At 34.5% G+C, this 27,034-nt stretch overlaps 1 long non-coding RNA gene across 1 annotated transcript in view; it reads left to right on the forward strand.

Annotated features, from left to right (window-relative positions):
* Positions 1-27,034, forward strand: part of LOC147843665 (uncharacterized) — a 628,067-nt gene that overhangs the window by 583 nt on the left and 600,450 nt on the right. Inside the window, exons 2-5 of the long non-coding RNA XR_015494217.2 lie at positions 657-757; positions 2,598-2,774; positions 4,377-4,469; positions 6,933-8,078. This is a non-coding gene — a long non-coding RNA (uncharacterized LOC147843665). The remainder of the gene's footprint in view (positions 1-656; positions 758-2,597; positions 2,775-4,376; positions 4,470-6,932; positions 8,079-27,034) is intronic.

A 27,034-nucleotide genomic window follows, 5' to 3' on the forward strand; every position in this document is an offset into this window, starting at 1 on the left:
GGGCACTACTGACTGTCTTAGGAGGTTGTCGAATGTGTGCCCATACTGGCGTAACATTAACTTTTAACGTAAAGGGCGTCCATTTATAGTTCTTTATTTTTTTACGTGAGATGCTGTAATTATGTCTTTGGGGTTATAATGCACTTAATAGGCTAACTTATATTCACAGCAAGTGTTTATCAGCCACCGATAAACGTCCAGCGCAGGGGTTAACTTAATGTGACTTTTTCCATATCCATAAAGTGCCTTTTACATCAACGATAATGTAATTTAATTAAAATAATATCCTTTAAATAAGCTGAAGCAATCATTTAGTTGTTCAAACGTAAAACACATGCAGACGAGTGCTAAAACTTCATGGAAAATATTGTGGTTAAAATAAATTGACATTTTTAAGACATGGCGTTGAAGAATGGAATTTAATGCAGTGCTTTGACTGGTCTGAGACAGACTTTATATCGTATCAATCAGGCAGTGACGATTATCTTAATCATATTAATCACGTTCAGCAATTTGTTCAATAAGTAATTTATCTAAATGTATGTTGCCAAATATAATTAATCGGTAAACAATATGTTGATTAAGAAGTTGGTCATGTTGTAACTTGTGCTGAATTTTGAACCTAAATGATAATCATGTGCTTCCTTTCATTTGAGGTACTGTACAACAAGTTTCCTTTGCTGAGTTCCTTGGTCAGGGGTTTAAACACATTTTCTGTCCAGTACTGCAGTTGGAATTTTCCATCAACATTTTTATGGTAAGTAACTGCAAAACATTTATCACTACACATTACAGTAAACAGTTTCTTAACTGAATATGTTGCTCTGAAAAATCTAAATAGTCCCAAAAAAGGAAATTTACTCACTATTCACTCACCATGTTTCCATGGTTCCAAACCTTTGAGTTTTTTTTATCTGTTGAACACAAGACAAAATATTTTGAAGAGTGTTAGAAACCAGTAATCATTGACATTCATAGTAGGAAAAACATATTATGGAAGTCAATGGTTACCGGTTTTCATCATTTTTCAAATTATCTTATGTTTTGTTTATCAGAACAAAGAAACTTAAACAGGTTTGTGACAAGTAAAGAATAAGTAAATGTTATTGTTGCTTCCCTAGTTTTCACAGTACTAGGGTGCAGTAAGAGCACAAACACAGAGTTCAACTTTGATTCAACTCCGTGATTCTCTCAAAAGAGCCGACCAAAATGTCTGACCTGCCATAAAATGATTCGACTATCTGCCGACCAAGAGAGGTTATTCAACTTTTTTTTTCCTCCTGTACATTGCATCAACACAGCACAGCAAATATCAAAGTTGAAATTTAATTTGATTCAAAGAAGAGTCGCATCAGAATTTGGCTCAAAATTGCACAATAGAAATTCGGCCTTAAGCCTGGTTTGTACTTCTGCGTTGAGTGATTGGCGTGACCTACTGCGCCTGCCCTGCGTGCAGCTGAGCACTTATACTTGTGCGCGCTGTTTGTGTTGTTCTACAATAACACTTACAAAAGCAGTAGGTTTATATGTTCCCTCTGTATGGAGTTTCTTCGCTTGGGTTTTGTTTTTTCTGAACACTACCTTAATGAACAAGCGGATAAAACTCGCTCATTCTGAGGCGGTAGCTGGCGGTCATGCAACAACTTTAATCATAAGGTAAACACAAAGCAACAGTTTCCACCTGGAGCTATTTCATGGGACTCTACACTTGTAAACACTCGCTCCAATGGGTTGGCGTGGCTCTCAACCCTGCCCACACACGTAAGCGCTACCAAGCCCACTAATAGAACGTGCGCTACGTGTTGTTGCGATGTGTAGTTACATTTTTGGAGAGATGCGCCACGGCAAGGGCTATTCAACTGCGCGCAGGCTGCGTCGGACCATACACGTGCATTTGACGCAGAAGTATAAATCAGCCTTTACATGTCTTTATCTTGGCTGAACATGTTAAATTACAAGGTAGTCGAAAAAAGAAATCACTTTAAATATAGTGTAACTAAACAAACTATTCACAAGTAAACAGTCAGTTGATTAAATAAATTTGAGTATCATTATAAATGTAATATACATGTAAGGGACAATCATCAGATTAAGGTGTGTTAAAGGATAATAAGTGCACAACATCGAGGCAAAGTTTAATGTTTAGATTATTACTGCAAGTTGAAATTTAATATAATTTTAATTTCTAAATATAACATTTTAAAAATAAATATATAGGCTATGTTCTGAATAATGCTCATGTCCATGCTTGTCATGCCACAAACATGCTTATATTCTATGTATTTGACGATGCAGTCAATGCATGCACTAAAAAAAAATATGCTTATAGGCTACCTTTACCTGCAGGTTTCGCTAGCTGGGCAAAACTTAGATAGGCTATTAATAATGGATATACATTAAATATGTATAAAATTATTTGTGAAAGCAAGAGAGAAACTTGTGGGAGTGCTGTAATAAAGGAGTCTCAAATGACTAACAGTTGTGCATTACGGTAACGTGTTTTATTCGGGACATGGCATATGACAAATAATCGATAACATTTGAGCTGGTTTCAGTTATTAATTCTTTTTATTTTTAAAAATATATTTATTTAACAGGTGGTGCAGTGGGAAGCGCTCTCACCTCACAGCAAGAAGGTCGCTAGTTCGATTCTCGACTGGATCAGTTGGCATTTCTGTGTGGAGTCTACATGATCTCCCCGCGTTCGCATGGGTTTCCTCCGGGTGCTCCGGTTTCCCCCACAAGTCCAAAGACATGCGCTATAGGGGAATTGGGTAAGTTAAATTGTCCGTAGTTTGTGTGTGTAAATGAAAGTGTATGGATGTTTCCAAGTGATGGTTTGCAGCTGGAAGGGCATCCGCTGTGTAAAACATGCTGGATCAGTTGGCGGTTCATTTCGCTGTGGCGACACCAGATTAATAAAGGGATTAAGCCGAGAAGAAAATAAATTAATATTTATTTAACTTAATGTTAATATAACACTACTGATGATTTTTAGCTGAATCTGTGGTACATGGTGATCCAAATAATGGCAGCGAATGAGGATGGGTTTTTCAGTTTAAGAATAAAGTCCAAATCTAAAGCCATGGCTCCTGATGAAGGTCCTGTAAAGTGAAACGATTGGTCTGTGTAAGAAATTTAACATTATTTGCAATATTAGCATTAATCCACGGCCTGGTCAAACAGATGGTTTTTGGGTTGTGAGATGATGTAGTTTAGACGAAGTTGTCGGCGATTCTTCCTATTGTAAAGTCATGCAATGTTCAAGTCCCTGTCGCCGATCCATCTTGCAGTGAAAATAAAGCAGCAACGACTACTTTCAAAATCATGCAGTCTGAACTCGGCATTAGTTAATGAATAAACTTAGAGACCTGGATATCGACACGTCTCGCTGCAACTGGATTATGGACTTTCTGTCTAAAAGACCTCAGAATGTTAGATCCGGCCACATCTGCTCCACCATCTTCACACTCAACCCTGGTGTACCACAGGGCTGTGTGCTGAGCCTCTTCCTCTACTTCTTTTTTACTATCAACTGTAGGCCTGTGAATAGATCCAACATCATCATCAAATTTGCAGATGACACCACAGTGATTGGTCTAATCAGCAATAATGATGAGATGGCCTACAGGGAGGAGATACATCATCTGTCCACTTGGCCACTACCAAGCCGACCAATCACAGAGCTTGCGCTACGTGTCGTTACGATGTGTAGTTACATTTTTTGAGAGGTGCACGTCAGCGACGCCGACGGCCACGGCGAAGGGCTATGCGTCAGCACCGTAGCATTGGCGTGCGTTTGACGCAGAAGTATAAATCAGCCTTAAGGAACAGCACTTTCCTCAAAGCTGTCCCTTTTTCAACTCTATCCCCCACTAATTATTTTGCCCTCCTAATACACCCCCACTGTCCTCATAACTTTTACTCCTCATTATCATTGCACTATTTAACATTTGCACATTTAAAAATTACACATTCATTGCACTACATTAGACTGATTCATTCATTTGAACTATACATATACTGTACACTTGTAATTGTTTATCTACCTGTACACTTCTGATTATTAATAGCAACCTGTACATATAATAATTTATTTTAAATTTCTGTTCATAGCTAATACAACCTGTATATAATGTTGATAGTACATCCATCTGTAAATATCACTAAAGTTTTTCTATATCTGCACTTTATAACTTATACCTGTATACTGCACTTGCTGCTATTGCACTGCTGGTTAGACCTAAACTGATTTTCGTTGCATTGTACTTGTACATGTGTAATGACAATAAAGTTTAATCTAATCTAATACATTTCTTAACGTTTTCCAATTTGTCATTTATGTATTTAACTAATCAAATTTGTATTATTTACAGACAACCGATGTCCATGTCAAAAGAGCGTCTATTCTTCAAGCTCTCTTTACTTACCTTGGTGAGGATGAGGCATGCCTGGTGAAAGAATACATGGTGAGTGCATCATAGTACTAGTGCTTGCACCTGGGCTATAAGAAAGAACTGCTTTGTTCAGAGGCTGAGGGTGGGGTTACAGTGGCCAATGAGACAAACAGAAACTTTTTTGAGTGCCATATTTGAATTAATAGGTGAACCTAATGTTGAACACATTATGGTCTATTCAAATCACATTGCGCTGCACAAACACTTGCTAGATTCGTGCAAGTAAGTTGCATACTAATTCAATGCAAAAGTATGAATAGAACAATGAACAAAATATTTTAATATCTCAAAAACAAAATTAATAATTTTAAAGAATTTGAAAATAGCGTTTTCACTGTATGTCAATGGCTTTTTTCTTTTTTCAAATGCTTTCTATTTCCATATATTTGTACATGAAGTTAAAAAAAAATGTCATTGGTCACTACACGCGTAAGAGCAACCTATTATCTTTTGCCTCAAACTCTTGCATTGTAATGGTAATACACACTGTTATTGAACCGTGAGAAAACTATCAGCTTGTTGAGTGTGACATCACATCGCTTGACTATATCAAATAGTATTGGGAGACTCAACAAATGGTAATAATAAACATTTACAAAGCGATGTAATACTTTTTGAAAATCACAATATGTGCCTAATATTAGTATGCCTAAAAATACTAAATGATTAAAAGTTGCATATGTTTCTTAATCCTTTGACGTTCTCAGCATTGGGTTCAGATCTGTGTTTGACCCCAGAGATATTCATTGTTTAGTCCAGGGGTGTCCAAGCTTGGTCCTGGAGGGCCTGTGTCCTGCTAAGTTTAGTTCCAATTGCAATTCCAATTCCAAGTCCAATTAGACACACCTATGCTAGCTAATCAAGCTCTTACTAGGTGATCTAGAAACTATCTTGCCTTAACACACCTGCAAGGATGAGCTAAAATCGGCAGAACACTGGCCCTCCAAGAAGGAGTTTGGACACCCCTGTTTTAGTCTTTCTAAACAGTATTATTATTTCTAAATTACAAACAAATAGTCACAGAATTACAAGTAAACCACTTTTTTCCAAAAAAGAGAAAATTTATGTTTATGTTAAGATTAAAATTACTGTTTAAAAGCAACTTGACTTGTATTACATTTTTAGGTCAATGGGTGGCCGTACTAACAATCAAAAATGTATTGCTGAATAATTCTTCAAAAATGTTTAATCTAATAATGAAACATGACGTTTTTTTAAAGTATGAATTCAAGTTTTAAATTTGTATATTTACTTATACATTTAAAATATACTTAATTAATGACACGTAAAAATACTAATTAAATAAATATACATGTCTATTAATTTGTCCAATTAAATTTGTTTTATTATCATTGTACTTTTTTTTTATTTGCAGAGGTCCTGTGGGTCTTTGAAAAGTCTTAAGTATTAAATTTGATTTTTACAATTTAAGGTCATAAAAAGTCTTAAATTTGAGAGGTCTTAAATTTTGCATCAAGGTGTGACATTTCTACTGAATTTCATTCGCTGATGTTTATTTTACTTGTGCACAATTATTCTTAAGCCTTGTGTGCTGTTGAGAATATTAATTTGGAGACAGATTTCTTTGTTTGAGCTCATGAAAGTGAGACTTTTGCACACATTGTTTTGAAAGTTGCTTATTTACATTTTTTCAGACATATAGTAAACATAGTAAGTGTATTTATGCACACATACACACACACACACACACTATCATTTACTGTTTATACTCCAAAGAACTCAAAAAATATAAAAGCCAGAAACTTTTGCACAGGACTATCTAAATGGTTATGCTGTCAACTGATCATCAACAGTAAAAATGACAAAATATACATTTACCAAAAAGGGAAGATAGCATGTAATCACGCATTGTTGCTGGTTGTCATGGATTTGCATCCAAAAAATGTTTTAATGGAAGTCAATGGGGCAAAAAAAAACAGCAACTAACATAAGGAAAGGGTAGTAAATTTAAATAATACAGAAGGGTTAAGGTGAACAATTGTGACCGGGTATATTGATATACAGTGGGTCTGATCAGAAGGTATTTCCACATTCAAGTGGCCAAATCTGTGGTTTTCAAGCCTTAAACCTTGGGTAATATTATTTAAATAATAATGCAATAATGCTTCCTTGACATTATATTTAGTTTTCAACATATTACTGTATTGTTTGCCTTTCAATTATTTTTTCCAAAATTATTTTTAGTTAGTCTTAAAAGATCTTAAATTTACCCTGATAAAACCTGAATAAACCCTGTAAATAATTGTGAAGAAGTCGTACTTGCAGATCATGCACAAATATATGTACGCCAATATGCAATCATAAATGATTGTTATAATATTTCACAGGTATCAATGTGGGTGTGGGGAGGGCCGTTAAGGTTTTGGTTTTAGTTACATTTGATTTCTTCTGACTTTTTACAAAATATGTTTCAAAAACAATGTCTAATAATGGTTTCTTTTTATTTAAACTTAGGGCAATCAAAAAGAAGAATTTTTGAAGGACCTGACAAACCGCCATGGCCATACGTGTCATCAAAAAGGAAAGAGGAGATTATGAGGACATTGGCATCGTTGTGGATGGAACAGTGATTATTGAACAGATAAAATCTGTTGCACAAGCCTGTGCACTGATGTTGGGGGCAATTTATGTGCTTGATTTGGCCTACCCAAAAGAACTCAAATACTATTACGAGTTTGCCCAAAAAGCACTTGTGCAAATGAACTCTGACAAGCTCTCCTCAAAGGTTCTCATACTGGAAAACAGTGTGATACTGTAATTTTAAGCATTGAAGTGTTAATAAATGCTCAACAACCAAATGTATATCATATACAAATTGCAGTTTAGTGTAGGAATTGTTTAATAAGTGAATTCAGTTTTCTTTGTGTGCAAAATTAATTAGCTGTAGGAACTTGTTTTAAATGGTATGCGTGTGTGTGTGTGTGTGTGAGAGAGAGAGAGCATGTGCATTCTATAAACTTTGTATTTATTCCATTTCATACAACTTGTAGTTGCTCAATTTGTTAATGAGTTAATTTTTTAAGTTAATTAGTTGATTATTTTGTGTATTGGGGTGTATGTGTGTGTCATAAGGATTGCCGTTTGCTCCAAGACTTCATACAGTTTTCTTGTATGTGTTGTTTTAAATTAAATGTGCTGTACAAACTGTTTATTGTGTTATGGTGTGCTGCTAAAGCATTTTTAGGCAGTGATTTATGTTTTGTTAAAAAAATGCATCTTAAAAAGTCATTAAAATGAATTCAAAACAAATGTGGTCAAGTGTCATTTCAAAGTGTATTTGCAAGCAATTTAATGATCATTTTAGACATCAAAAATAAATAGATATAAGTAGGAATAACATAATTAAATTATAGTGAACTAAATGAATTTCATTAGATAAATGTAACTAAATAAAATTGATTAAATCCAACTTATTTTGATTGTTTAAATCCAACACATATAAATTGAGTAAATCCAACCTAATTTGATTGTTTAAATCCAACACATATAAATTGAGTAAATCCAACTAAAATTGTTTGCTTAAACTTAACCCAATTCAATTATTTGCAACAGCTTGCCTTAAAAAAATTAAGTAAATCCAATGAATCATTTTTTTCAGATGTACAAACGTAAAATTAAAATAGTTTTTACTTAAAATAAAATAAACATTAACTTAAACAATAAAATAATATAAGAAACATATTCAAATTCATCAAAATGTATTTAAACATTTTATATCTGCTTCTTGAAGTAATTGTTTTATTATTTATTTTTATTTAATTATTTATATATTAGTTGTTTTTATTATTATTATTATTGTTATTATTATTATTATTAACAAAGTAATTATGTTTATCATATTTACATTAAACTTAACTTTTTTTTAAAAACGGAAAGTAAGATGTGGTAAAACTATAGACACATATTTAGAATAATTCAAAAGGCAAAAAAGCCAACCAAATCACAAAAGCTATGGCAAAAATAACCAAAATATTACCATATACAGTTGAAGTCAGAATTATTAGCCCCCATTGTAATTTTTTTCTTTTTTAAATATTTCCCAAATGATGTTTAACAGATTCACAGTATGTCTGATAATATTTTTTCTTCTGGAGAAAGCCTTATTTGTTTTATTTCGGCTAGAATAAAAGCAGATTTAAATTTTTTATAAACCATTTTAAGGACAAAATTATTAGGCCCTTTAAGCTATATTTTTTATCGACAGTCTACAGAACAAACCATCGATATACAATAACTAGCCTAATTACCCTAAGCTGCCTATTAACCTAATTCACCTATTTAAGCCCTTAAATGTCACTTTAAGCTGTATAGAAGTGTCTTGAAAAATATCTAGTCAAATATTATTTACTGTCATCATGACAAAGATAAAATAAATCAGTTATTAGAGATGAGTTATTAAAACTATTATGTTTAGAAATGTGTTGAAAAAAAATCTTCTCTCCGTTAAACAGAAACTGAGGGAAAAAATAAACAGGGGGGCTAATAATTCAAGGGGGTTAATAACTCTGACCTCAACTGTATGTATGCTTAGAATTGTACTTTAAGCATTTATTTATTAATTTGCTGCTGTATGTAGCTGCTTTGACAATAAACTAACAACAAAATCTTAGCTGTTCTAAATGAACATTATTTTAGAAATTTTAGAAAAATACAATTAATATACATGCATACAAATATACAGTATCAGCCCTCCTGTTAGATTTTATATTTTGTCCCCAATTTCTGTTTAACAGAGATTTGTTTCAACACACTTCTAAACATAATAGTTTAATAGCTCATAATAACTCATTTATCATTTCTAATAAGATTTATTTTATCTTTGCCATGATGACCACATAATATTTGACTAGATATATTTGAAGCTGCTAGTATTCAGCTTAAAGTAGGTTAAATTAGGTTAATTAGGCAAGTTAGGGTAATTAGGCAAGTCATTGTATAACAATGGTTTGTTCTGTAGACAATAGGGGAAAATAATGACTCTAATAATATAAAAATATATTAAATAAAATATTGTAGGAAATACTGTGAAAAAAAAACAAACAAAAAAAAACTAAAAAATAATTTTGAATTCAACTGTATATAATGCAATTAAATATTATTAGCATTTGTTCATAGTTATGCAGGCCATCCTGTGTTATATTAACCATTTGTGGGATTGTTAAACTTCTTAAATAATTTATACTACACCAATGTCATTAGTATTCAGCCATCAAATCTCCTTTCAGTCCCCAAGTGCAAAGTTGCCATATGGCCTGGACTGAGATCCAAGAACACGGGCTCCTGAACCGCACCCTCCACCCTGAGAGATGGAAAACTGGAGGTTCCCAGAGCGCACCTCACTCACACAGTCACAACCGGCTGTTTGTTTACCACTGATACGCTACAGCCCTCCACTAATATTCACACTCTGTTGAATACAAGCAAAGGCTATAAAAAAAACGTCTTTATAGCGTCAACTTTGGATTTGTGTTTAATTCAATTCAATTCATCTTTACTTCTATAGTACTTTTACAATGTAGATTGTGTCTAAGCAGCTTAAGAAGATTATAGTAAATTATAACAGTGTTAGTTCAGTTTTTAGAGTTTAAGTTCAGTTTAGGTTAGTTCAGTGTGATTTAATTTTCACTGCTGAGTGTCCAAACACTGAAGAGAAAATCCTTTGATGTGAAATCGAATTCAAAATATTAACAACAAATCTTTGCTATGATTGAAAATAACTAATTGCAAAAAATGCATGAAAGTGGGTAATAAAATAGCAAAAACTATTAAAAATGCCAATGCCATCACAACAATAGTTAAGCAATGTCAGTCAACTGGAAGTATTATGAATCAGTCAGGAGAAAGACATACAGTTGAGTATGTCAAAATGATTCACCCTCCTGTCAATTGTTTTTCTTTTTCATATATTTCCCAAATTATGTTCATCAGAGCAATGACTTTTTCACTGCATTTCCTAAAATATCTTCTTCTGGATAAAGTCAATATCATTAGCCCCTTTAAAGGTTTTTTTTGATTGCATAATTACTCTAACTTGCCTTATTAACCTAATTTAACCTAGTTAAGTCTTTGAATTGCACTTTAAGCTGAATACTATGTTGAAACATACCATGGCAAAGGTAAAATAAATCAGTTATTAATGAGTTTTTAAAACTATAATGTTTAGAAATGTGTTGAAAACATCTCTATGTTAAACAGAAATTGGGGGAAAATATAGAGGGGGGTGTAATAATTCAGGACAGTTAACAATTCTACTTATTCTTCAATAATTAAGAAATATCAATCAATTGTTATGAATCAAGTCAGGAACAGGGCATTTGTCTGTCTTGTTTCAACACTGCTAAAGGGACAGTACACCCAATACTGAACATGTAAAGGAGCACGTGGCACAAAGTAGCGCGGGGTAAAATGCAACAACGAGTTTTAAGGTATTTGCTCAGGGTTAACCATGGCATGCTTCTGAGGTTTTCACCACAGTGTTGCCAGTTATTGAAAAAGCTCTGCGAAGTTTGGATGTGAAACGCAAGTGTTTGCCTAATAAATAGGCTAGTTTTTAATTAAAAATTAGAATAGCATCCGTTTTTTTTCTAATAATATAGAATGTAATAAATTTTATTGGAAAAATAAGTATTATTCTCATATTTTTTCTGCTAAATCTTTAGGAAATGTTTTTGGTACGTCAAAAAGTGTTTGCCAATCCATCAGAAAATAGTGCTTAAAAAGTATTTAAACCTCATAAATAAATAGAAAATGAGGCTTATAACTGCAAAAAAGAGCATATTTAAGAAAAAAACAAAGAACCATCCCTTTCACCAGACCGCCTACTTGCCTGTAATAGTGTAAATTCACCATGATTTATCTACTATTACTGATGCAGAGAATCAATCCACGTTTTTAACCAGCAAAACGACAAGTATATGAGGACCTGATATGGAAGGAAGGGCTTTCCCAGATACTGAGTCAGGATGATGACGCATTTGGCTCAACCTCGGGTTACTATCGTTTACACACACACACACACACACACACACACACACACACACACCTGTGTATCTACTGTTGTAATCATAAACATCCTCATAAATCCCGAGTCTCCTGCTGATGAAAGCTGTGGGTTTTAAGGTGCAGCATGATTCTTGTAACCTACCAGAGATATGATAAGTCTTAAAATACCCATCATGAGTTAATATTTCATCGCCAAATGCAAGCTCAGCGGCGTCTCTCTTCAACACGGAATATTTCCTACGGAAGCCAACAAAAACGTCAGCGATAAAAAGGGGGTGACCTGAATTTAAATGAATGCAACAAAAGACGTGTTAGAATCAGAGGCAGTGAAATTAATGAGGGGTGTGGGCAGAAATGGCAGCACAATAAACAAAAGTTGCCCGGAGGATTCAAGGGAGAAATATGTAGCTGCACAATTAAAACAAACTACAGCTGTATCACACCGGTAGGACGTTCAACCAATCAAACACATTTCTGTTGAGTTTATGAACGCAGCAGCCAATTAAATGCGCAAGATTAGCACCGCTGTGTTTTGTTGATAACACACTTACAAAACTTTTCACATTGCTGAAACGACGTACTGTAAGTAAAACATTCATTTCTGAAATTCAGTTTTTCGTAATTTTACGCTATAATAATGTCTTTGACCTACGTGTTTTGCCTATTTAGTCAAACAATGCAGTGCCATGCCAACTAACTGATAATAATTAAATTATTAAGTGCCATTACTTCATTATGCTGCAGTTTTACTCTGTAACGAATTCATATTAAACATTTTTTTACTGTTTATTTTTGTTTATTTTGTTAACAGTTAATGTTTAGATTGATGTAAGTTGCCAACTTAAATAAATATAAGTATTTGGAATAAAATCAACACATATACACAGCTGATAGGGTTAAACATGTGCCTTAAAAAAAGTCAAATAAAAATAAAATACTCTGGATGTCCATTCCATGGCCGAATATTCAACCTTAATGAATGAAATAATTTAGCCCCTGAGAAATATATGACAAAATTTGATTCCCTTTTGACTCCCTAATATAGCTCTGTAGCTCACTTTATACAAATGTGGTTATAATGTATGCAACTGTTTCACACAAACGTAATCTAAAAGCATCCAGTAACGCAGAGGTGGGTAATTCCAAAGACTGTGGTAATTCTCTCTACACACTTTTCCTGTAAGCAGGTGATTTTGCTCTTGTCCACTGGAGGCGGTGTGAAACAACACTAGGGCTCCTCCTCAGATCAGCTTTCAGCAGCACACAGCATGCTCACTACAGAGGGAACCACACTAGGGAGAAAAAGACAGGGGCAAGTCAAAAGTAAACATAGCATTTTTATATCAAAATATGGGTGAATAGGCTACATTATCATTTATATGCAACAAGTCTATTTATGTACAATTTAAACACTTATTATTTCCCAGTGATGAGTTGCGGCTGGAAGGGCATCCGAGGTTTTAAACATATGCTGGATTAATTGGCGGTTCATTTCACTGTGGCGACCCCTGACTAATAAAGGGACTAAGCCATAAGAAAACAAATGAATGAATAAACACATATTCTGGGCTGTATTTAATTAAATGCAAGTGTTCAAACCAAATTTTATCACTTTTTTTAAATAACGGAAAACATCTTGCTTTGTATTTGCTTGGTGTGAAGGATTGGGTAAAGAATAAATTCTTAAGTTACATACAGTGATCATCATAACTGAAAACACCCTATTTTGAAAATGAATATTTTTATAAATTTTTAAGTGAATATAGTCAATGTATTTTGGAGTATGATTAATGTATTATTTGAACATAACAGATTTATTAAACAGATATATTTATTAAAATAATATTCTAGTCACCAAACATATTTAGAAATTGAAAGATAATACAATTAAATTCAAGCAAAATATTGCAAAAATAAATTACAACCTACAAAATTTCAAGATAATTTTTCAAATTTTTGTCTTTTCTTGATTTTTCCTTTTTTTTAAATTTGTTTTTAATATTTTTCTATAATATATAAATTTGAGTACTACTTTTGTTAGATTAGCTGCAGATTTGGCTTCAGTACTGACTAATCTAATGTATACGCACAAATATAAAATTGGATAACTTCCTATTTAAATATGAATTTAAAATATAGATTTGAGAGGGGTGTACTTATATATGCTGAGCACTGCAAGGAGTATTTTGATGCTGCACTGTGGTTTTAATATGTCTTGAAATGTGTTTACAAAGAGTTTTTTGTGTTATGTAAGAGTTTTAAGTTTGAAAAAGTGACTTATTTTTTTTTAATAGTTTAAAGTGATATATTGTCTGTGTTGATGTTGTATATTACGATACAAAAAACTTAAGAACTAAGCTGACAGTACTTTTTCTGTTGTTTTACAGACTCATTTCCAAATATATTATTTCTTATACATTACATTATTTTAAACTACTAAAATGTCACTAAAAGTCACTTTGTCTTTTAAACTGTAGAGTTACATTTTCTGCATTAAAAGTCGTCAGTGTTTAATTAACAAACCATTTCTACAGTGTAGACACCAATGAAATATTTCCTATTAAAAGTAAACCAAAAAAAGCAAATCTATAAAAAGAAACAAAACAAAATGACTTAAAATATCTCATTGCTAAAACATTGCTAATGTATAATTGCTATATAATAAAAATTGCTATAACTCAAACTTAAATGAATTAAGATATAATACAAATAGATGTATTACGTTTTAAATATAATATAAATTTACCTTTAAAATGTTTTGGTCTTAAGGGGGATAGTAGGAAATTAAAAACATTTTTTATTTTGATTATTAAATATATTAAAATTCTGATTCTTTTTAGCACAAGCAAAAAAAGTAAACATGCACATTGTTATGTATACAGAATTAATTTATTCTATTATTAATTATTTATTAATTTATTCTAAATAAATTATTAACTAAATCAATCCATCAATGAATCATTCAACCATTTTTATTTATTAGGTATGGGTTTAAGTTAATATTTTATTTTATATATATATATATATATATATATATATATATATATATATATATATATATATATATATATATATATATATATATATATATATATATATATATATATATATAAAAGATCGGCTAACATCCAAATTTCTAATAAAAATACTCTCTTTTTTGAAGTCATAAAAACCTGCACATCGATTTCCTGTTGAAAATAAACCGAAAAAATAAAATCTAAAAAAACAAACAAAAACAAAATGATTAAAAAATTGTCAAAATTGCTATAACTTAAAATTAAAATGATAAATAAAACATAAATTATTAAAATAGCCCAATTCAAATTGTTTAGAAAACTTCATTAGAACCTCAACCGCACTAAAACAACACTGCTTTGAGTTTGCACAATTAATATAACACAAAAGATCCTACATTCAACCCTCAGAAGGGCAATTAATAAGCCCGGTTATCGTTCCCTTGAGCAAGGTGCTTAACCTCAGCCCTCCACTTAATAATACATACAATAACTCTCCGTTAAACAGATAACAGCAACGGCATCAATATTCACTTTACCGCCAGACCCATACATTTCATAACCGCCCCCATAAACAAACTAGCATTTAAAGAATCAATGCTAAAGTAAGAGTAAAGCTAAAGACCCAAGAGGTGTAAATGTTCAAACCCATTTGTTTATAGAAAGCATCATCTCGTTGTAAGTGAATTGGACTGCATAAAATCGATGGAGCCGTTGCATTACTCTCAGGCCTATTGATCGCACAGAGCAGAAAAGAGCAGCAGAAGGACAGTCCCTACGTCTGCGTGTTGCTAAGGTAAGGTGATAGACAGTGCGGACACGTCTGTGAAATACTATAGACAAACTGTAGAGCCCAACAGCCCACGTCTCATTTCACATGTAAGACTACACAGTTAACTTCTGACACGCCACAAAACAGACTCAGTACAGTAGCTGCAGGAGCTGTTTGGATACTGCAGTGGATGAATGTCAATAATCTGTCAATGTTACTTAAAAAGAGACAAGAAAAGTGAGGAAAGTGTTTCACATAGATAAATGATGAAATGAGCACGGATTTTTAGTCATTTCATTCAGCTTTTTAGTATTGGGTAAAGATAAGACATAATGTTTTGGTGGTAAAATAAATATAAAATGTGATTTTACTGTATATGGATATAGTAAACAAAAATATTTTTGTGCTGGGCAAAGATTGATCACGATCATTCGCACTATAAAATAAAAGTTTGTTTTGACATATATGATTGTGTACTTATATTTACTATGTATATATAAATCCACACATGCATGCATATTTGAGAAAAGGTTTATTCATATTTAGTTATAAAATATATACACTCACCGGCCACTTTATTAGGTACACCGTCCAACTGATTGTTAACGCAAATCCACCAATCACATGGCAGCAAGTCAATGCATTTAGGCATGTAGACATGGTCAAGAGGATTTACTGCAGTTCAAACCAAGCATCAAAATGGGGAAGAAAGGTGATTTAAGTGACTTTAAACGTGACATGGTTGTTGGTGTCAGACGGGCTGGTCTGCGTATTTCAGAAACTGCTGATCTATTGCGATTTTCACGCACAACCATCTTTAGGGTTTACAGAGAATGGTACGAAAAAGAGAAATATCCAGTAAGCGGCAGTTCTTTGGGCACAAATGCCTTGCTGATGCCATAGATCAGAGGAGAATGGCCAGCCTGGTTTGAGCTGACTGAAAGGCAACAGTAACTCAAACAACCACTCGCTACAACTGAGGTATGCAGAAGAGCATCTCTGAAAGCACAACATGTCCAACCTTAAGGCAGATGGGCTACAGCAGCAGAAGACCACACCGGCTGCCCCTCCTGTCAGCTAAGAATAGGAAACTGAGACTTCAATTCGCACAGACTTACCGAAATTGAACAATAAAAGATTGGAAAAATGTTGCCTGGTCTGATGAGTCTGAATTTCTGCTGCAACATTGAGATGGTAAGGTCAGAATTTGGCATCAACAACATGAAAGCATGAATCCATCCTGCCTTGTATCAACAGTTCAGGCTGGTGGTGGTGGTGTAATGATGTGGGGGATATTTTCTTGGCACACTTTGGGCCGATTACTGCCAAATGAGCATCGTGTCAATGCCACTGCCTATCTGAGTATTGTTGCTGACCATGTCCGTCCCTTTAAGACTGCAGTGTACCCATCTTTTGTTGGCTACTACTTCCAGCAGAATAACGCGCCATGTCATAAAGTGTAAATGATCTCAGACTGGTTTCTTGAACATGACAATGAGTTCACTGTACTCAAATGGCCTCCACAGTCACCAGAGCTCAATCTAATAGAGCACCTTTAAGATGTGGTGGAACAAGAGATTCGCATCATGGATGTGCAGCCGACAAATCTGCAGTGACTGCATAATGCTATCATCTCAATATGGACCAAAATCTCTGAGGAATTTTTCCAGTTCCAGGAGGGGTCCAAGGGGTTCAACCCGGTACTATGTCAATGTCAATTGTATTTATATAGCACTATTAAACACAACCAGAGGTTGACCAATGCACTGCATTATACACATCACAACAGAGAAAAGAGATAAAATATTAAATTATAGCTGAAAAGAGGTTAGTTTTCAGTTTCAGTTTCGAGTTTGATTCCGGACTCGAGGTCCTTTGCCGATCCTTCCCCTCTCTCTGCTCTCAGTGCTTTCCTGTCTGTATCCTCCAACGTCCTTTCCAGTTAAAGGTGAAAAACCACTAAGCTATTTTTTTCTCTATAAAGGTCTGAAACAAATTTTAAATAAAAATTTTCTCTTTTTTTACAGTAATAAAATAATTTTAAAAAAATAATAGTAAAATCTGCACATGGAAGTACAGGGTACAAAGCATCTTTAAACATTATTTAATATTCTAATATGACCACAAAAAGTGCAAAGTGCAAAAAAGGTACTTAAAGACATTTGTCGCAGTGTCTTGTTTTTTACTTTCCTTTAAATTGACAAAAGTCAAAATAATAAATGTTTTAATTCATTGTAATTTAAAAAATGAAATCAGTCATTTATTGGTTTCTGAACTCTATACCAAAGTTAAGCCTGTCTAAAATTGGCAATTGCCCAACATCAAGTGGCTTTGCATTGCATTCATGCATGTTACAGGCCCGTAAGCCAATAAATGGCCAATAAAAAGTTGTGAAGCACTAAAAGCAGCCCATATTAATACTTATTGGGCTAGTGTTGTTATCCATACATTTTCAAATGTGCTTTTTTCTTTAACGATTTTTCTAAAAGAAAAGTTAGAAAAATCGTCAAGCTCTACATTATTGTAATCAGGTTTATTTTTTTATATTCAAATGGCCAAATTCTGAGACTGAGGAAAGTTGAATGTACTGACCAGTTTATTTTTTGCCAAATAAATGACAATAGGCCACAATTTTAAATTTAATACTTTAGCAGATTGTTATTTTTTTCCCTTAGTGAAATTTATAAAGTAGCCTAAAAATATAGCCTCTTTAAATTTCTTCATTTTAAATCTTTGGCGATCCCTAAATCATGTGACCATCTGACAAGCTAATCCAGCTAACAAATGTGCTTAAAATCATAGTTAAATAGAAAATGAGTCCACTTTTGAAAGGAACTACCCCTTTCACAAGGCTGGCTATGGGCCTGCAATTCAAACATCTATAAGTGTACAACTAGTTTTTGGGGGTCACTGTTGACGCACAGTATCTCCAGGGACATAATGAGCACACAAGCCTGAATGTTGGAAGTTTACAGATGAGAAAAAAGTCAGAAAGAATATTGCAATATATGCAAGTAAGTGTGAAACAGCTTGTTCTGGGAAATATGCCCTAAAAATACCAGCCCAGGCTTTCCGGCTATAAATAATCAGGAGGGGCACGACTACCTTCAGGCCCCATTAGTTTCATACGGAACTCAGTTTAAACCTTGATTCTCTACTATGCACATTTACATGCCAGATTGCCTCTGCTTAACCAATGCGAATGTTGCTGCTGTACTATTGGCTGTCCAGATGGTTTCACAGTGTGAGACTGATACCAGTGTAAGCGACTCTGGAGAGCAGGAGCACCTGTGAAAGCTGTGGAGGAATAATGAGGAGAGCTAACAGGCTGCTTCCAGAAGTGCAAGGTACAGAGAGAGAGAAAGAGAGAAAGAATGCTTACAAAATACACTGCCCTACTCCACTAATACTGGCACCCTGGGTAAACATGAGCAAAGAAATCTACAGGGGAGTAAAAAAAATGTATTTACTGTTTAACCTTCTGTCCTTTTGCTCAAAATACGAACACAACGAGGAGCCAAGAGTTTGTTTTTGGAGAAGAGGTTTTTGCTCAAAGTTCTTTCTAAAAATTTGTGGTGATGTACAGTACTGTGCAAAAGTTTTGGACTTGTTGTTTTACTGGTGGTGTAATAGATATATGTGATCCTTAACCACAAATCCAGTCATAAGTGTAATTTTTCTCGAATTTAGATTTATAAAGGGTGAATAAATGATCTTATTAGTTGATGTATTGTTTGTTAGGATAGGAGTTAGGTTTGGGTTTGATTTATTTTTGGTTTATTTAATGGAAAAATAAATATATTGAAATGCAAATTAAGTATAAATAGCAGAAGTGAACAAATAGGTTTTCCCTACCAGCAAATATTAATCCGACACCAAATATAAAAGCTGACACTAACCCGATATAACATCATCACCAATGACTAAATCTCCAAAAGAGCGACGAAACATTGGTGAATTGTAAAGTTTGTGATCTCTGTTTTGTTCTGTTAATATTTAATCCAAATATTCGTAGCTTAAAACAGATGGAAATATAACTGGATTGTGCTGCTTTTACAGCCCCTCACACAGCTTTATCCACGCTGGCATTTCTCCCCTTGGGTTTTAGGTTTTGGAAAGGGAAAAAAATTCCACCACCCCGTACGAACTTTTAAGATACCGGGTATTAGATTTGCACAATCCATATGCACAACGCTATGGCTTGTTTTCCTCGCTCAAAAGCTTGACAGGCCTCCTGCGTGTAGTTACGCTTGCTAAACCACGATTGGTGTGTGGTGTTTTTTTTTTTTTTTTAGGTGTGGCTTAGCAAAGGGTCAATTCGCAGATTATCATCATGCTGAAAATGAAAACTATTACCACTGAAGTCCTTTCCAGAAAGAATGGCATAATGGATTAAAACCTATCTGTACTTTTTAATATCACAATTCCATCAATTCAGATGATATTGCTAACAGCACTGGTAGAAATGCAGCTCAAACCAGGACAAACAGCCTCTCTCCAACATTGTCTTTGACTTTCAGATTTTGTGTTTCCTCCTATTTATACCCCTGTGAAACAGGAGGCCATGGTTGAACATTGTCCTGATCCTAGCCACACAGATACTAAAAACATAAAATATCAGTAGGAATATATTAACGAAACATTTTGCTATACATTCGTGAGGGTGCCAATAATTGTCACACATTTATTCAACCATGTTTGTATATGTTAGAGCTGCACGACACTGGAAAACAGTACATTGCAATATGTATATTTTCTGTGATTTTGAATTGCAATTTTTAACAAGATAACATAATTAATGAATAATTTGATATTGATTGGGATGATTTTATAAAGGAGAGCATAAAATATGATAAACAAATTACAAGAAGAGTTAAATAAATCAGAGAAAAATACAAGTGAAGGAGTCTAACTGCATTCAAGTTCACAAATAAAACAATAAAGCAGCATATGCTTCATTGTGTAAATAATTAAATACACTTAATCGTTGGTAAAGCTATAAATGTAATATTCCCTTGTTCCCAAATGCTTAAAGCTAGCTTAAAATGTTTACTGTAGGCCTTAAAAACACAAGCAATTGATAAACCTTTACATTATTATGGTTTAACTGATATTACCTCAAAATTCCCATGTGTTCTGAACTGCTGTATCTACTCAACCAGCCTGATCTCATGAGGAAACGTAAGTATTTTACGTTTTGTCAGTTTAGTGGCTAAATCGTATGAGTTCAGTCGTACGAAATTGTACGATTTTAAAAAGGAGGCATGACACCTAACCCCACCTCTAAACCCAACGGTCATTGGGGGATAAGCAAATCGTACTAATTTGTACGAATTAGATCTTACGAATTCATACGAATTAGCCACTAAATCAAAAAGTTACAAATTGCCGTGAGATTGTGTTGGCTCAACTACAATCATGACTCAACATTGCACATCCTGTAATGTGACTTGCGTGTTCACACATTGTAATATCAATGCTGAAAGGATAAATTGTGCTGCCCCAATATATATATATATATATATATATATATATATATATATATATATATATATATATATATATATATGTGTGTGTGTGTGTGTGTGTGTGTGTGTGTGTGTGTGTGTGTGTGTGTGTGTGTGTGTATATGTCTGTGCGTGTGTGTGTGTGTGTGTGTGTATATGAAATTTTTTTATTAAGATTTCAAGCAACACAAAAGGTTAAACAATAAAGATGTTTTTTTTTTCACTTCCTTTGCTTGTATTTACCAACAGTGCCAATATTAGAGGAGGGAATCTTAAGTGGATGCGGCCTGTTTTATTGAGAAATCTTTAGCCAAGGGAATGACCGGGCTGTAACAGACGAGTGCTCTCAGAATAAATTAGACGACAAACCGATATTTGCTATATATACACACATTTATATAAAACAGTATCTATCTCTATTTATAGGGGCTTTTGCTAATTTATACCACCTGAGTGATGCACTGGACAACATCCAGAGCCCTTTATAGGAGAAATCCCTCTGGGCCGGCGGATCATTTCTGGCCTCATCGGGAACCTGCAGCTCAATCCTTTAATGGGTGTGATGCGGCAATGCAAACGAAGCAACTGTAGCCGTTTCTCATTACTTAAGACCATTAAAAAGAAAAAAGTGCTCATCAGAACACTGAAACAAGTGGTGAAAGGATAAGTGAAAAATGAAAAATGTCACTACATATACTGCATAAAGGTTGGCCTGCATATACACAGCTTTGGGGAAAATTAAGGGAGCACTTAAACATATTTGGTTGCTCATGATTTATTAGGTATGGGTTTGGTCAAAACTTGTTTTATTCTATAAAGGTCCAATTTCATTTCTTATGTAACGTAACATTTATTTATTCATTGTCCTTCACTTTAATTCTTTTTTTATAAGGGGGTTACCACAGCAGAATGAACCACCAACTATTCCAGCATATGTTTCACGCAATGTTTGCCCTTCCAGTCACAACAACCTGCTTTGAATGTCATCACTTGACTGAATGATCGTTATCAGTGGTTATCAGATAGATAGGCTACTGGTAGGCTCAGAGGGCTGTTATCATCCATCCATATGGTTAATCAGCTATACTAATAGAGAAGACTCCAGATCAAGATCTTTTACATTACTGTAACAGTTGGGTTTTGGGTTAGGGTAGACGTTAATAAAAGTACAGTAAATAATATAATTTTATAAATAATATAAATAATTATTGCTAACTTCCGGCCGCAGCCGTATGTGATCTATAGCTGATTAAAATGTGGATGGAGGATAACAGTAGGCGCAGAAGGCCCTTACTGCCCCATATCGATCAGCTGATAAAAACTGATAACGCCCATTCATTCTAGTGACAACATTCTAATCGACTGTCGCAACTTAGTACTGGGAAACACCCATACACTATTGCATTCACTCTATGGCCAGTTTAGTTTACCCAATTTGCCTAAAGCACATGTCTTTGGACTGTGTGGGGAAACCTGAGCACCCGGAGGAAACCCACACGAGCATGCAAACTCCAGATGGAGATACCAAATGGCCCAGTCAGGACTTGAACCAGCGAACTTCTTTTTGTGAGGTGACAGTGCTAACCACTGAGCCACAGTGCCGCCCTTCTTGTAACATTTTAAATATAAATAACAACATTTTGTCCAAGAAAATTATTATTTGACCCAAATGTTGATTTAACTAATCTAAAGTCAAAACATTGGTATTACATCATCTAAAATGAACAAACATGGCATGGCGAAAATGAAGTTTTATGTTTATTTCTTTTGTGTATATTTATTAATGTACTATTATTACATTAAAGAAAGATATACACTTTTGCCTTCAGAACTGCCTTAACCATTCATTGCATAGATTCAACAAAGTACTGCAAATATTGCTCAGAGATTTTGGTCCACATTGACATGATAGCATAACGCAGTTGCTTCAGATTTGTTGGCTGCAGCACATCCATGATGCGAATCTCCCGCTCTACCACATCCCAAAGGTGCTCTATTGGATTGAGATCTGGTGACTGTGGAGGCCATTTGAGTACAGTGAACTCATTGTCATGTTCAATAAACCAGTCTGAGATGATTCTCAGATTCGCATCATTCTGCTGGGAGTAGCCATCAGACGATGGATAAACTGTGGTCAGAAAGGGATGGAGATGGTCAGCAACAATGCTCTGGTAGGCTGTAGCATTGACACGATGCTCAATTAGTACTAATGGGTTCAAATTGTGCCAAGAAAATATCCCCCACACCTTAACACACCAGCAGCAGCCTGAACCGTAAAGACAAGGCAGGATGGATCCATGTTTTCATGTTGTTGATGGCAAATTCTGACCCTACCATCAGAATGTCGCAGCAGAAATCAAGACTCATCAGACCAGGCAATGTTTTTCCAATCTTCTATTGTCTAATTTTGGTGAGTCTGTGTGAATTGTAGCCTCAGTCTGACAGGTGAGGCAGCCGGTGTGGTCTTCTGCTGCTGTAGCCCATCCATGTTCAGAGATGTTCTTCTGCATACCTCTTGTAATAACAAGTGGTTATTTAGGTTACTGTTGCATTTCTTCAGCTAAAATCAGTCTGGCCTTTCTCCTCTGGTATTAACAAGGCATTTGTGCTCACAGAACTGCCATTCACTGGATATTTTCTTTTTTTCATAAATGTATCAAAAGGATATAAACACTGCAAAAATGCTTTTCTTATTTAGGTTTTGTCTTGTTTCTAGTCCAAATATCTAAAAATTCTAAAATCAAGAAGCATTTTTAGACAAGCAAAAATATAGTCTTGATTTAAGAAATAATTTGCCCAAATTAAGTGATTTTTCTTAAGACAAGCTAAATAATCTGCCAATGGGGCAAAAAATAATCTAGGTTTTTCCGTTTGACATAAGCCCAATTTTGCTTGTCTAGAAAATGCTTCTTGATTTAAGAATATTTAGATATTTTTGGACTAGAAACAAGACAAAGAAAAGCAATTTCGCTGTGTATTTTATAGTGAAATACCACAACACTATCTAATCCTCGCAAACTTTAATAGTCCTAATAACAGCTGCCTTTCCACTGTGACTATTTTAAAAAACATCCACCCTAAACTGCATGGAGTTTCCCTCTTTACTGTTTTAGCCTGGATGATTGCAGCGGATTTACGGTTACATTCTTTCTGGTTTTTATCTCTTGCTGTCTCCCATCTCAAATTCATGACTGGCCGTTCATTCTGTTAATCTGGCCATCCCTCGCCTGCTGGCACGGTTTTTGCTTAAGTTGGCAAGGACGTCAAGAATGAATTACAGTCAGCCTTCCGGCGCGCTGGAAACTTGGGATGCAGAAAGAGAGATTTTGCTCTTATATGGAATATGACACTGCACTAATTGCCCCTCACAGTCCTCTGCCATTATCATTTGCATGGACGAGCTCAGAAGAATTCTCAGTTGCTACTATAGTTGACAAAAAAAAAAAAAACTGCTAACTGTGTTTGAATCAGCTTAGATGAAATTTGACTCATGACTGTTTTTCCCAGGTGTGGTTATTGTGCAGTGTGTTGTTTTAAAGCATTTATTTTTAAGAATGACAACAAGAAGTAGAAACTTTAGCTTTCCAATGAATGACACTCTTTTCTGAGCCATATGCACATGGCAAACGAGAACAAGACAACTGAATCAATTCTGGTGTTATGTAACAAAATGAGTGGCAGCCGAACGATCAGATCACTAGCGCTTGATGTACTCGGGCCTCGGTGGTCCATTAAATGCGGGGAGAAACAAATAGAAACTCTATCACTAATATTGACAGTACATTTGACATTATTTTGTTCCTCGCAGTTTGAGAGACAACGTGTTGAATAGATGAGCTTTTTCAACTTGGTAAATTTAGAGCATATTTTGGCAAGAAAACACCCAAATTTACAGTTTTTGCGAAGGTGATGTCAATTTATTTACATTTTATCCATAAAAACATCAACTTGATGATTCAACCAACTCCTCTATAATGACTTGACTCAAACTCAAATGACATGACTGAATTTATTTGACTCAAATCAACTTACTAGACTCAACTAAAACGGCTAAATTGGCTGGACTCAATTAACTGAAATCAACTGACTTATCTGGGCTCAAATGACTGGTTCATCTAAGCTGACTCAACTCAAATGACTCAACGGATATGACTGAAATGGCTCAACTCAAATCAACTTACTAGACTCAACTCAAATGACTCAACTAAAATGACTAAATTGGCTGCACTCAATTAACAGAAATCAACTGACTTAACTGGGCTCAAATGACTTGGTCATCTAAGCTGACTCAACTCAAATGACTTAACGGACTTGACTAAAATGGCTCAACTCAAATCAACTTACTTGATTCAACTGACTTGACTCCAACAACTTAAGGTAACTCAGCTGACTTGACTTTACTTATCTCATCTTAAATTACTTAATTCAGCTTAAGGGACTCATCCGGATTCAACTTAACTGTCTTGATTGGACTCAAAGAACTCAACTAAGTCAATTCAAATGACTTGACTCCAATAACTTAAATTAACTTAACTAAATTGACTCCGATCACATGACTCACCTATTTGACTCAAAAAGCTCTAAGCAACTGATGTGACTCAACTTATCTCATCTCAATTGACTTGATTCAGCTCAAATGACTCATCTGGATTCAACTTGACTGAATTGAAATGACTCCTTTTAAATGACTCAACTCAGCTGACTCAACTCTAATAACTCAAATTAACTCAACTGGCTTGACAAAGGGGTGGCGCAGAGGGTAACGATGTCGCCTCACAGCAAGAATCTCGAGCCTCGGCTGGGTTCATTCCACTGTGGCGACCCTTGATTAATTAAAGGACTAAGCCGAAAAAGAAAATGAATGACTTGACTCAGCTCATATGACTCAACTCAATTGACTTGACTGGAATGACTCAACTTACATGACTCAAATTACTCGACTTTTCACATGCCATTTTAACTCTTGCCACGAAACATATACACCTTGGTAAACCCGATGGAAAAAAGCAATATATACCTGTGTACCCAAAGTCAGTTAAACTGCAAAACATCATCCAACATGCTGGTTTCACACTTCAGACAATCCTTGAATGATCCGCGTTGATGTCACCCAAATAAAACTAAAGCGTGACATGAATTCACATTACTCAGAGTATGATGGGTTAGCACATATAATATCAACTTAAAATAACTCATTTCAAAATGTGAATAACTTAAATTAACTTAACTAAATTGACTCAGCTCATATGACTCAACTGATCTGACTCAAATAACTCTAAGCAACTTGACTCAACTTACCTCATCTTAACTGCCTCATCTGGATTTAACTTGACTGAACTGAAATGACTCCTTTCATATGATTCAACTTAGCTCACTGGACTCAAATTACTCAACTCACATGACTCAACTTTCTCGACTCAAATAACTAAAAACTCAAATTGACTTCATTCAGCTCAAATTACTTATCTGGATTTGACTTGACTGAACTCAACTGAAATGACTCTGCTCATATAAACCAAAGTCAGTTGATTCGACTCAAATTACTCGACTGACTCCACTCTATGAATAAATCAAGTAAACTTCAGAGTACTATTAAAAGAATAAGTGTAGCAATTTTTTTTTAGAAATTCTGTAAAAACGGTTTAATTTGACATGCCATTTTAAAATGTCAAAACTCATGCCATAAAACATTGATAAGATAACTTATTAACCCTCGCAGTTGTTTCCAGTTGTATACCTTTGTAAACCCAAATTACTCAACTGACTCCACTTAACTTACTTGATTGAAATGAATGAATCAAGTAAATTTCAGAGTAGTAGTAAAAGAAAAATTGCACATGCCATTTTTAAATGTCAAAACTCATGCCTCAAAACATCAGTTAGGTAACCAATCAACCCTCACAATAGACTGATTTCACGTGGCTGCCATTTTAAAGAAAAATCCAGGCCCGGAAGTACCGCGGAGTCACACAGGAACGCCGTCCGCAATGGCACATTGTTGTGTACCAGACTGTATATCTTATCAGCAAAAAGAAAGTGACACAAATTTATCATTTCACTGCCTTCTGAGTGACCCGTAAGTCAATAGATGTGAAAATAAAAAGAAATATCAAACCTCATTTTTAACTAAGGGAAATGGCACTAGTTAGCAAACGTTATCTTTCCCAAACACACATTTTAGATGCCAATTATCAAACTCAAGTTAATGAACTGATTCATTCACTATAATATACTTGTCACAATACTAAATTTAGGTACTGA

The sequence above is a fragment of the Danio rerio genome, chromosome 6 (assembly GCF_052040795.2).
Source record: "Danio rerio strain M-AB ecotype USA chromosome 6, GRCz13ab, whole genome shotgun sequence".
NCBI lineage: Eukaryota > Metazoa > Chordata > Actinopteri > Cypriniformes > Danionidae > Danio > Danio rerio.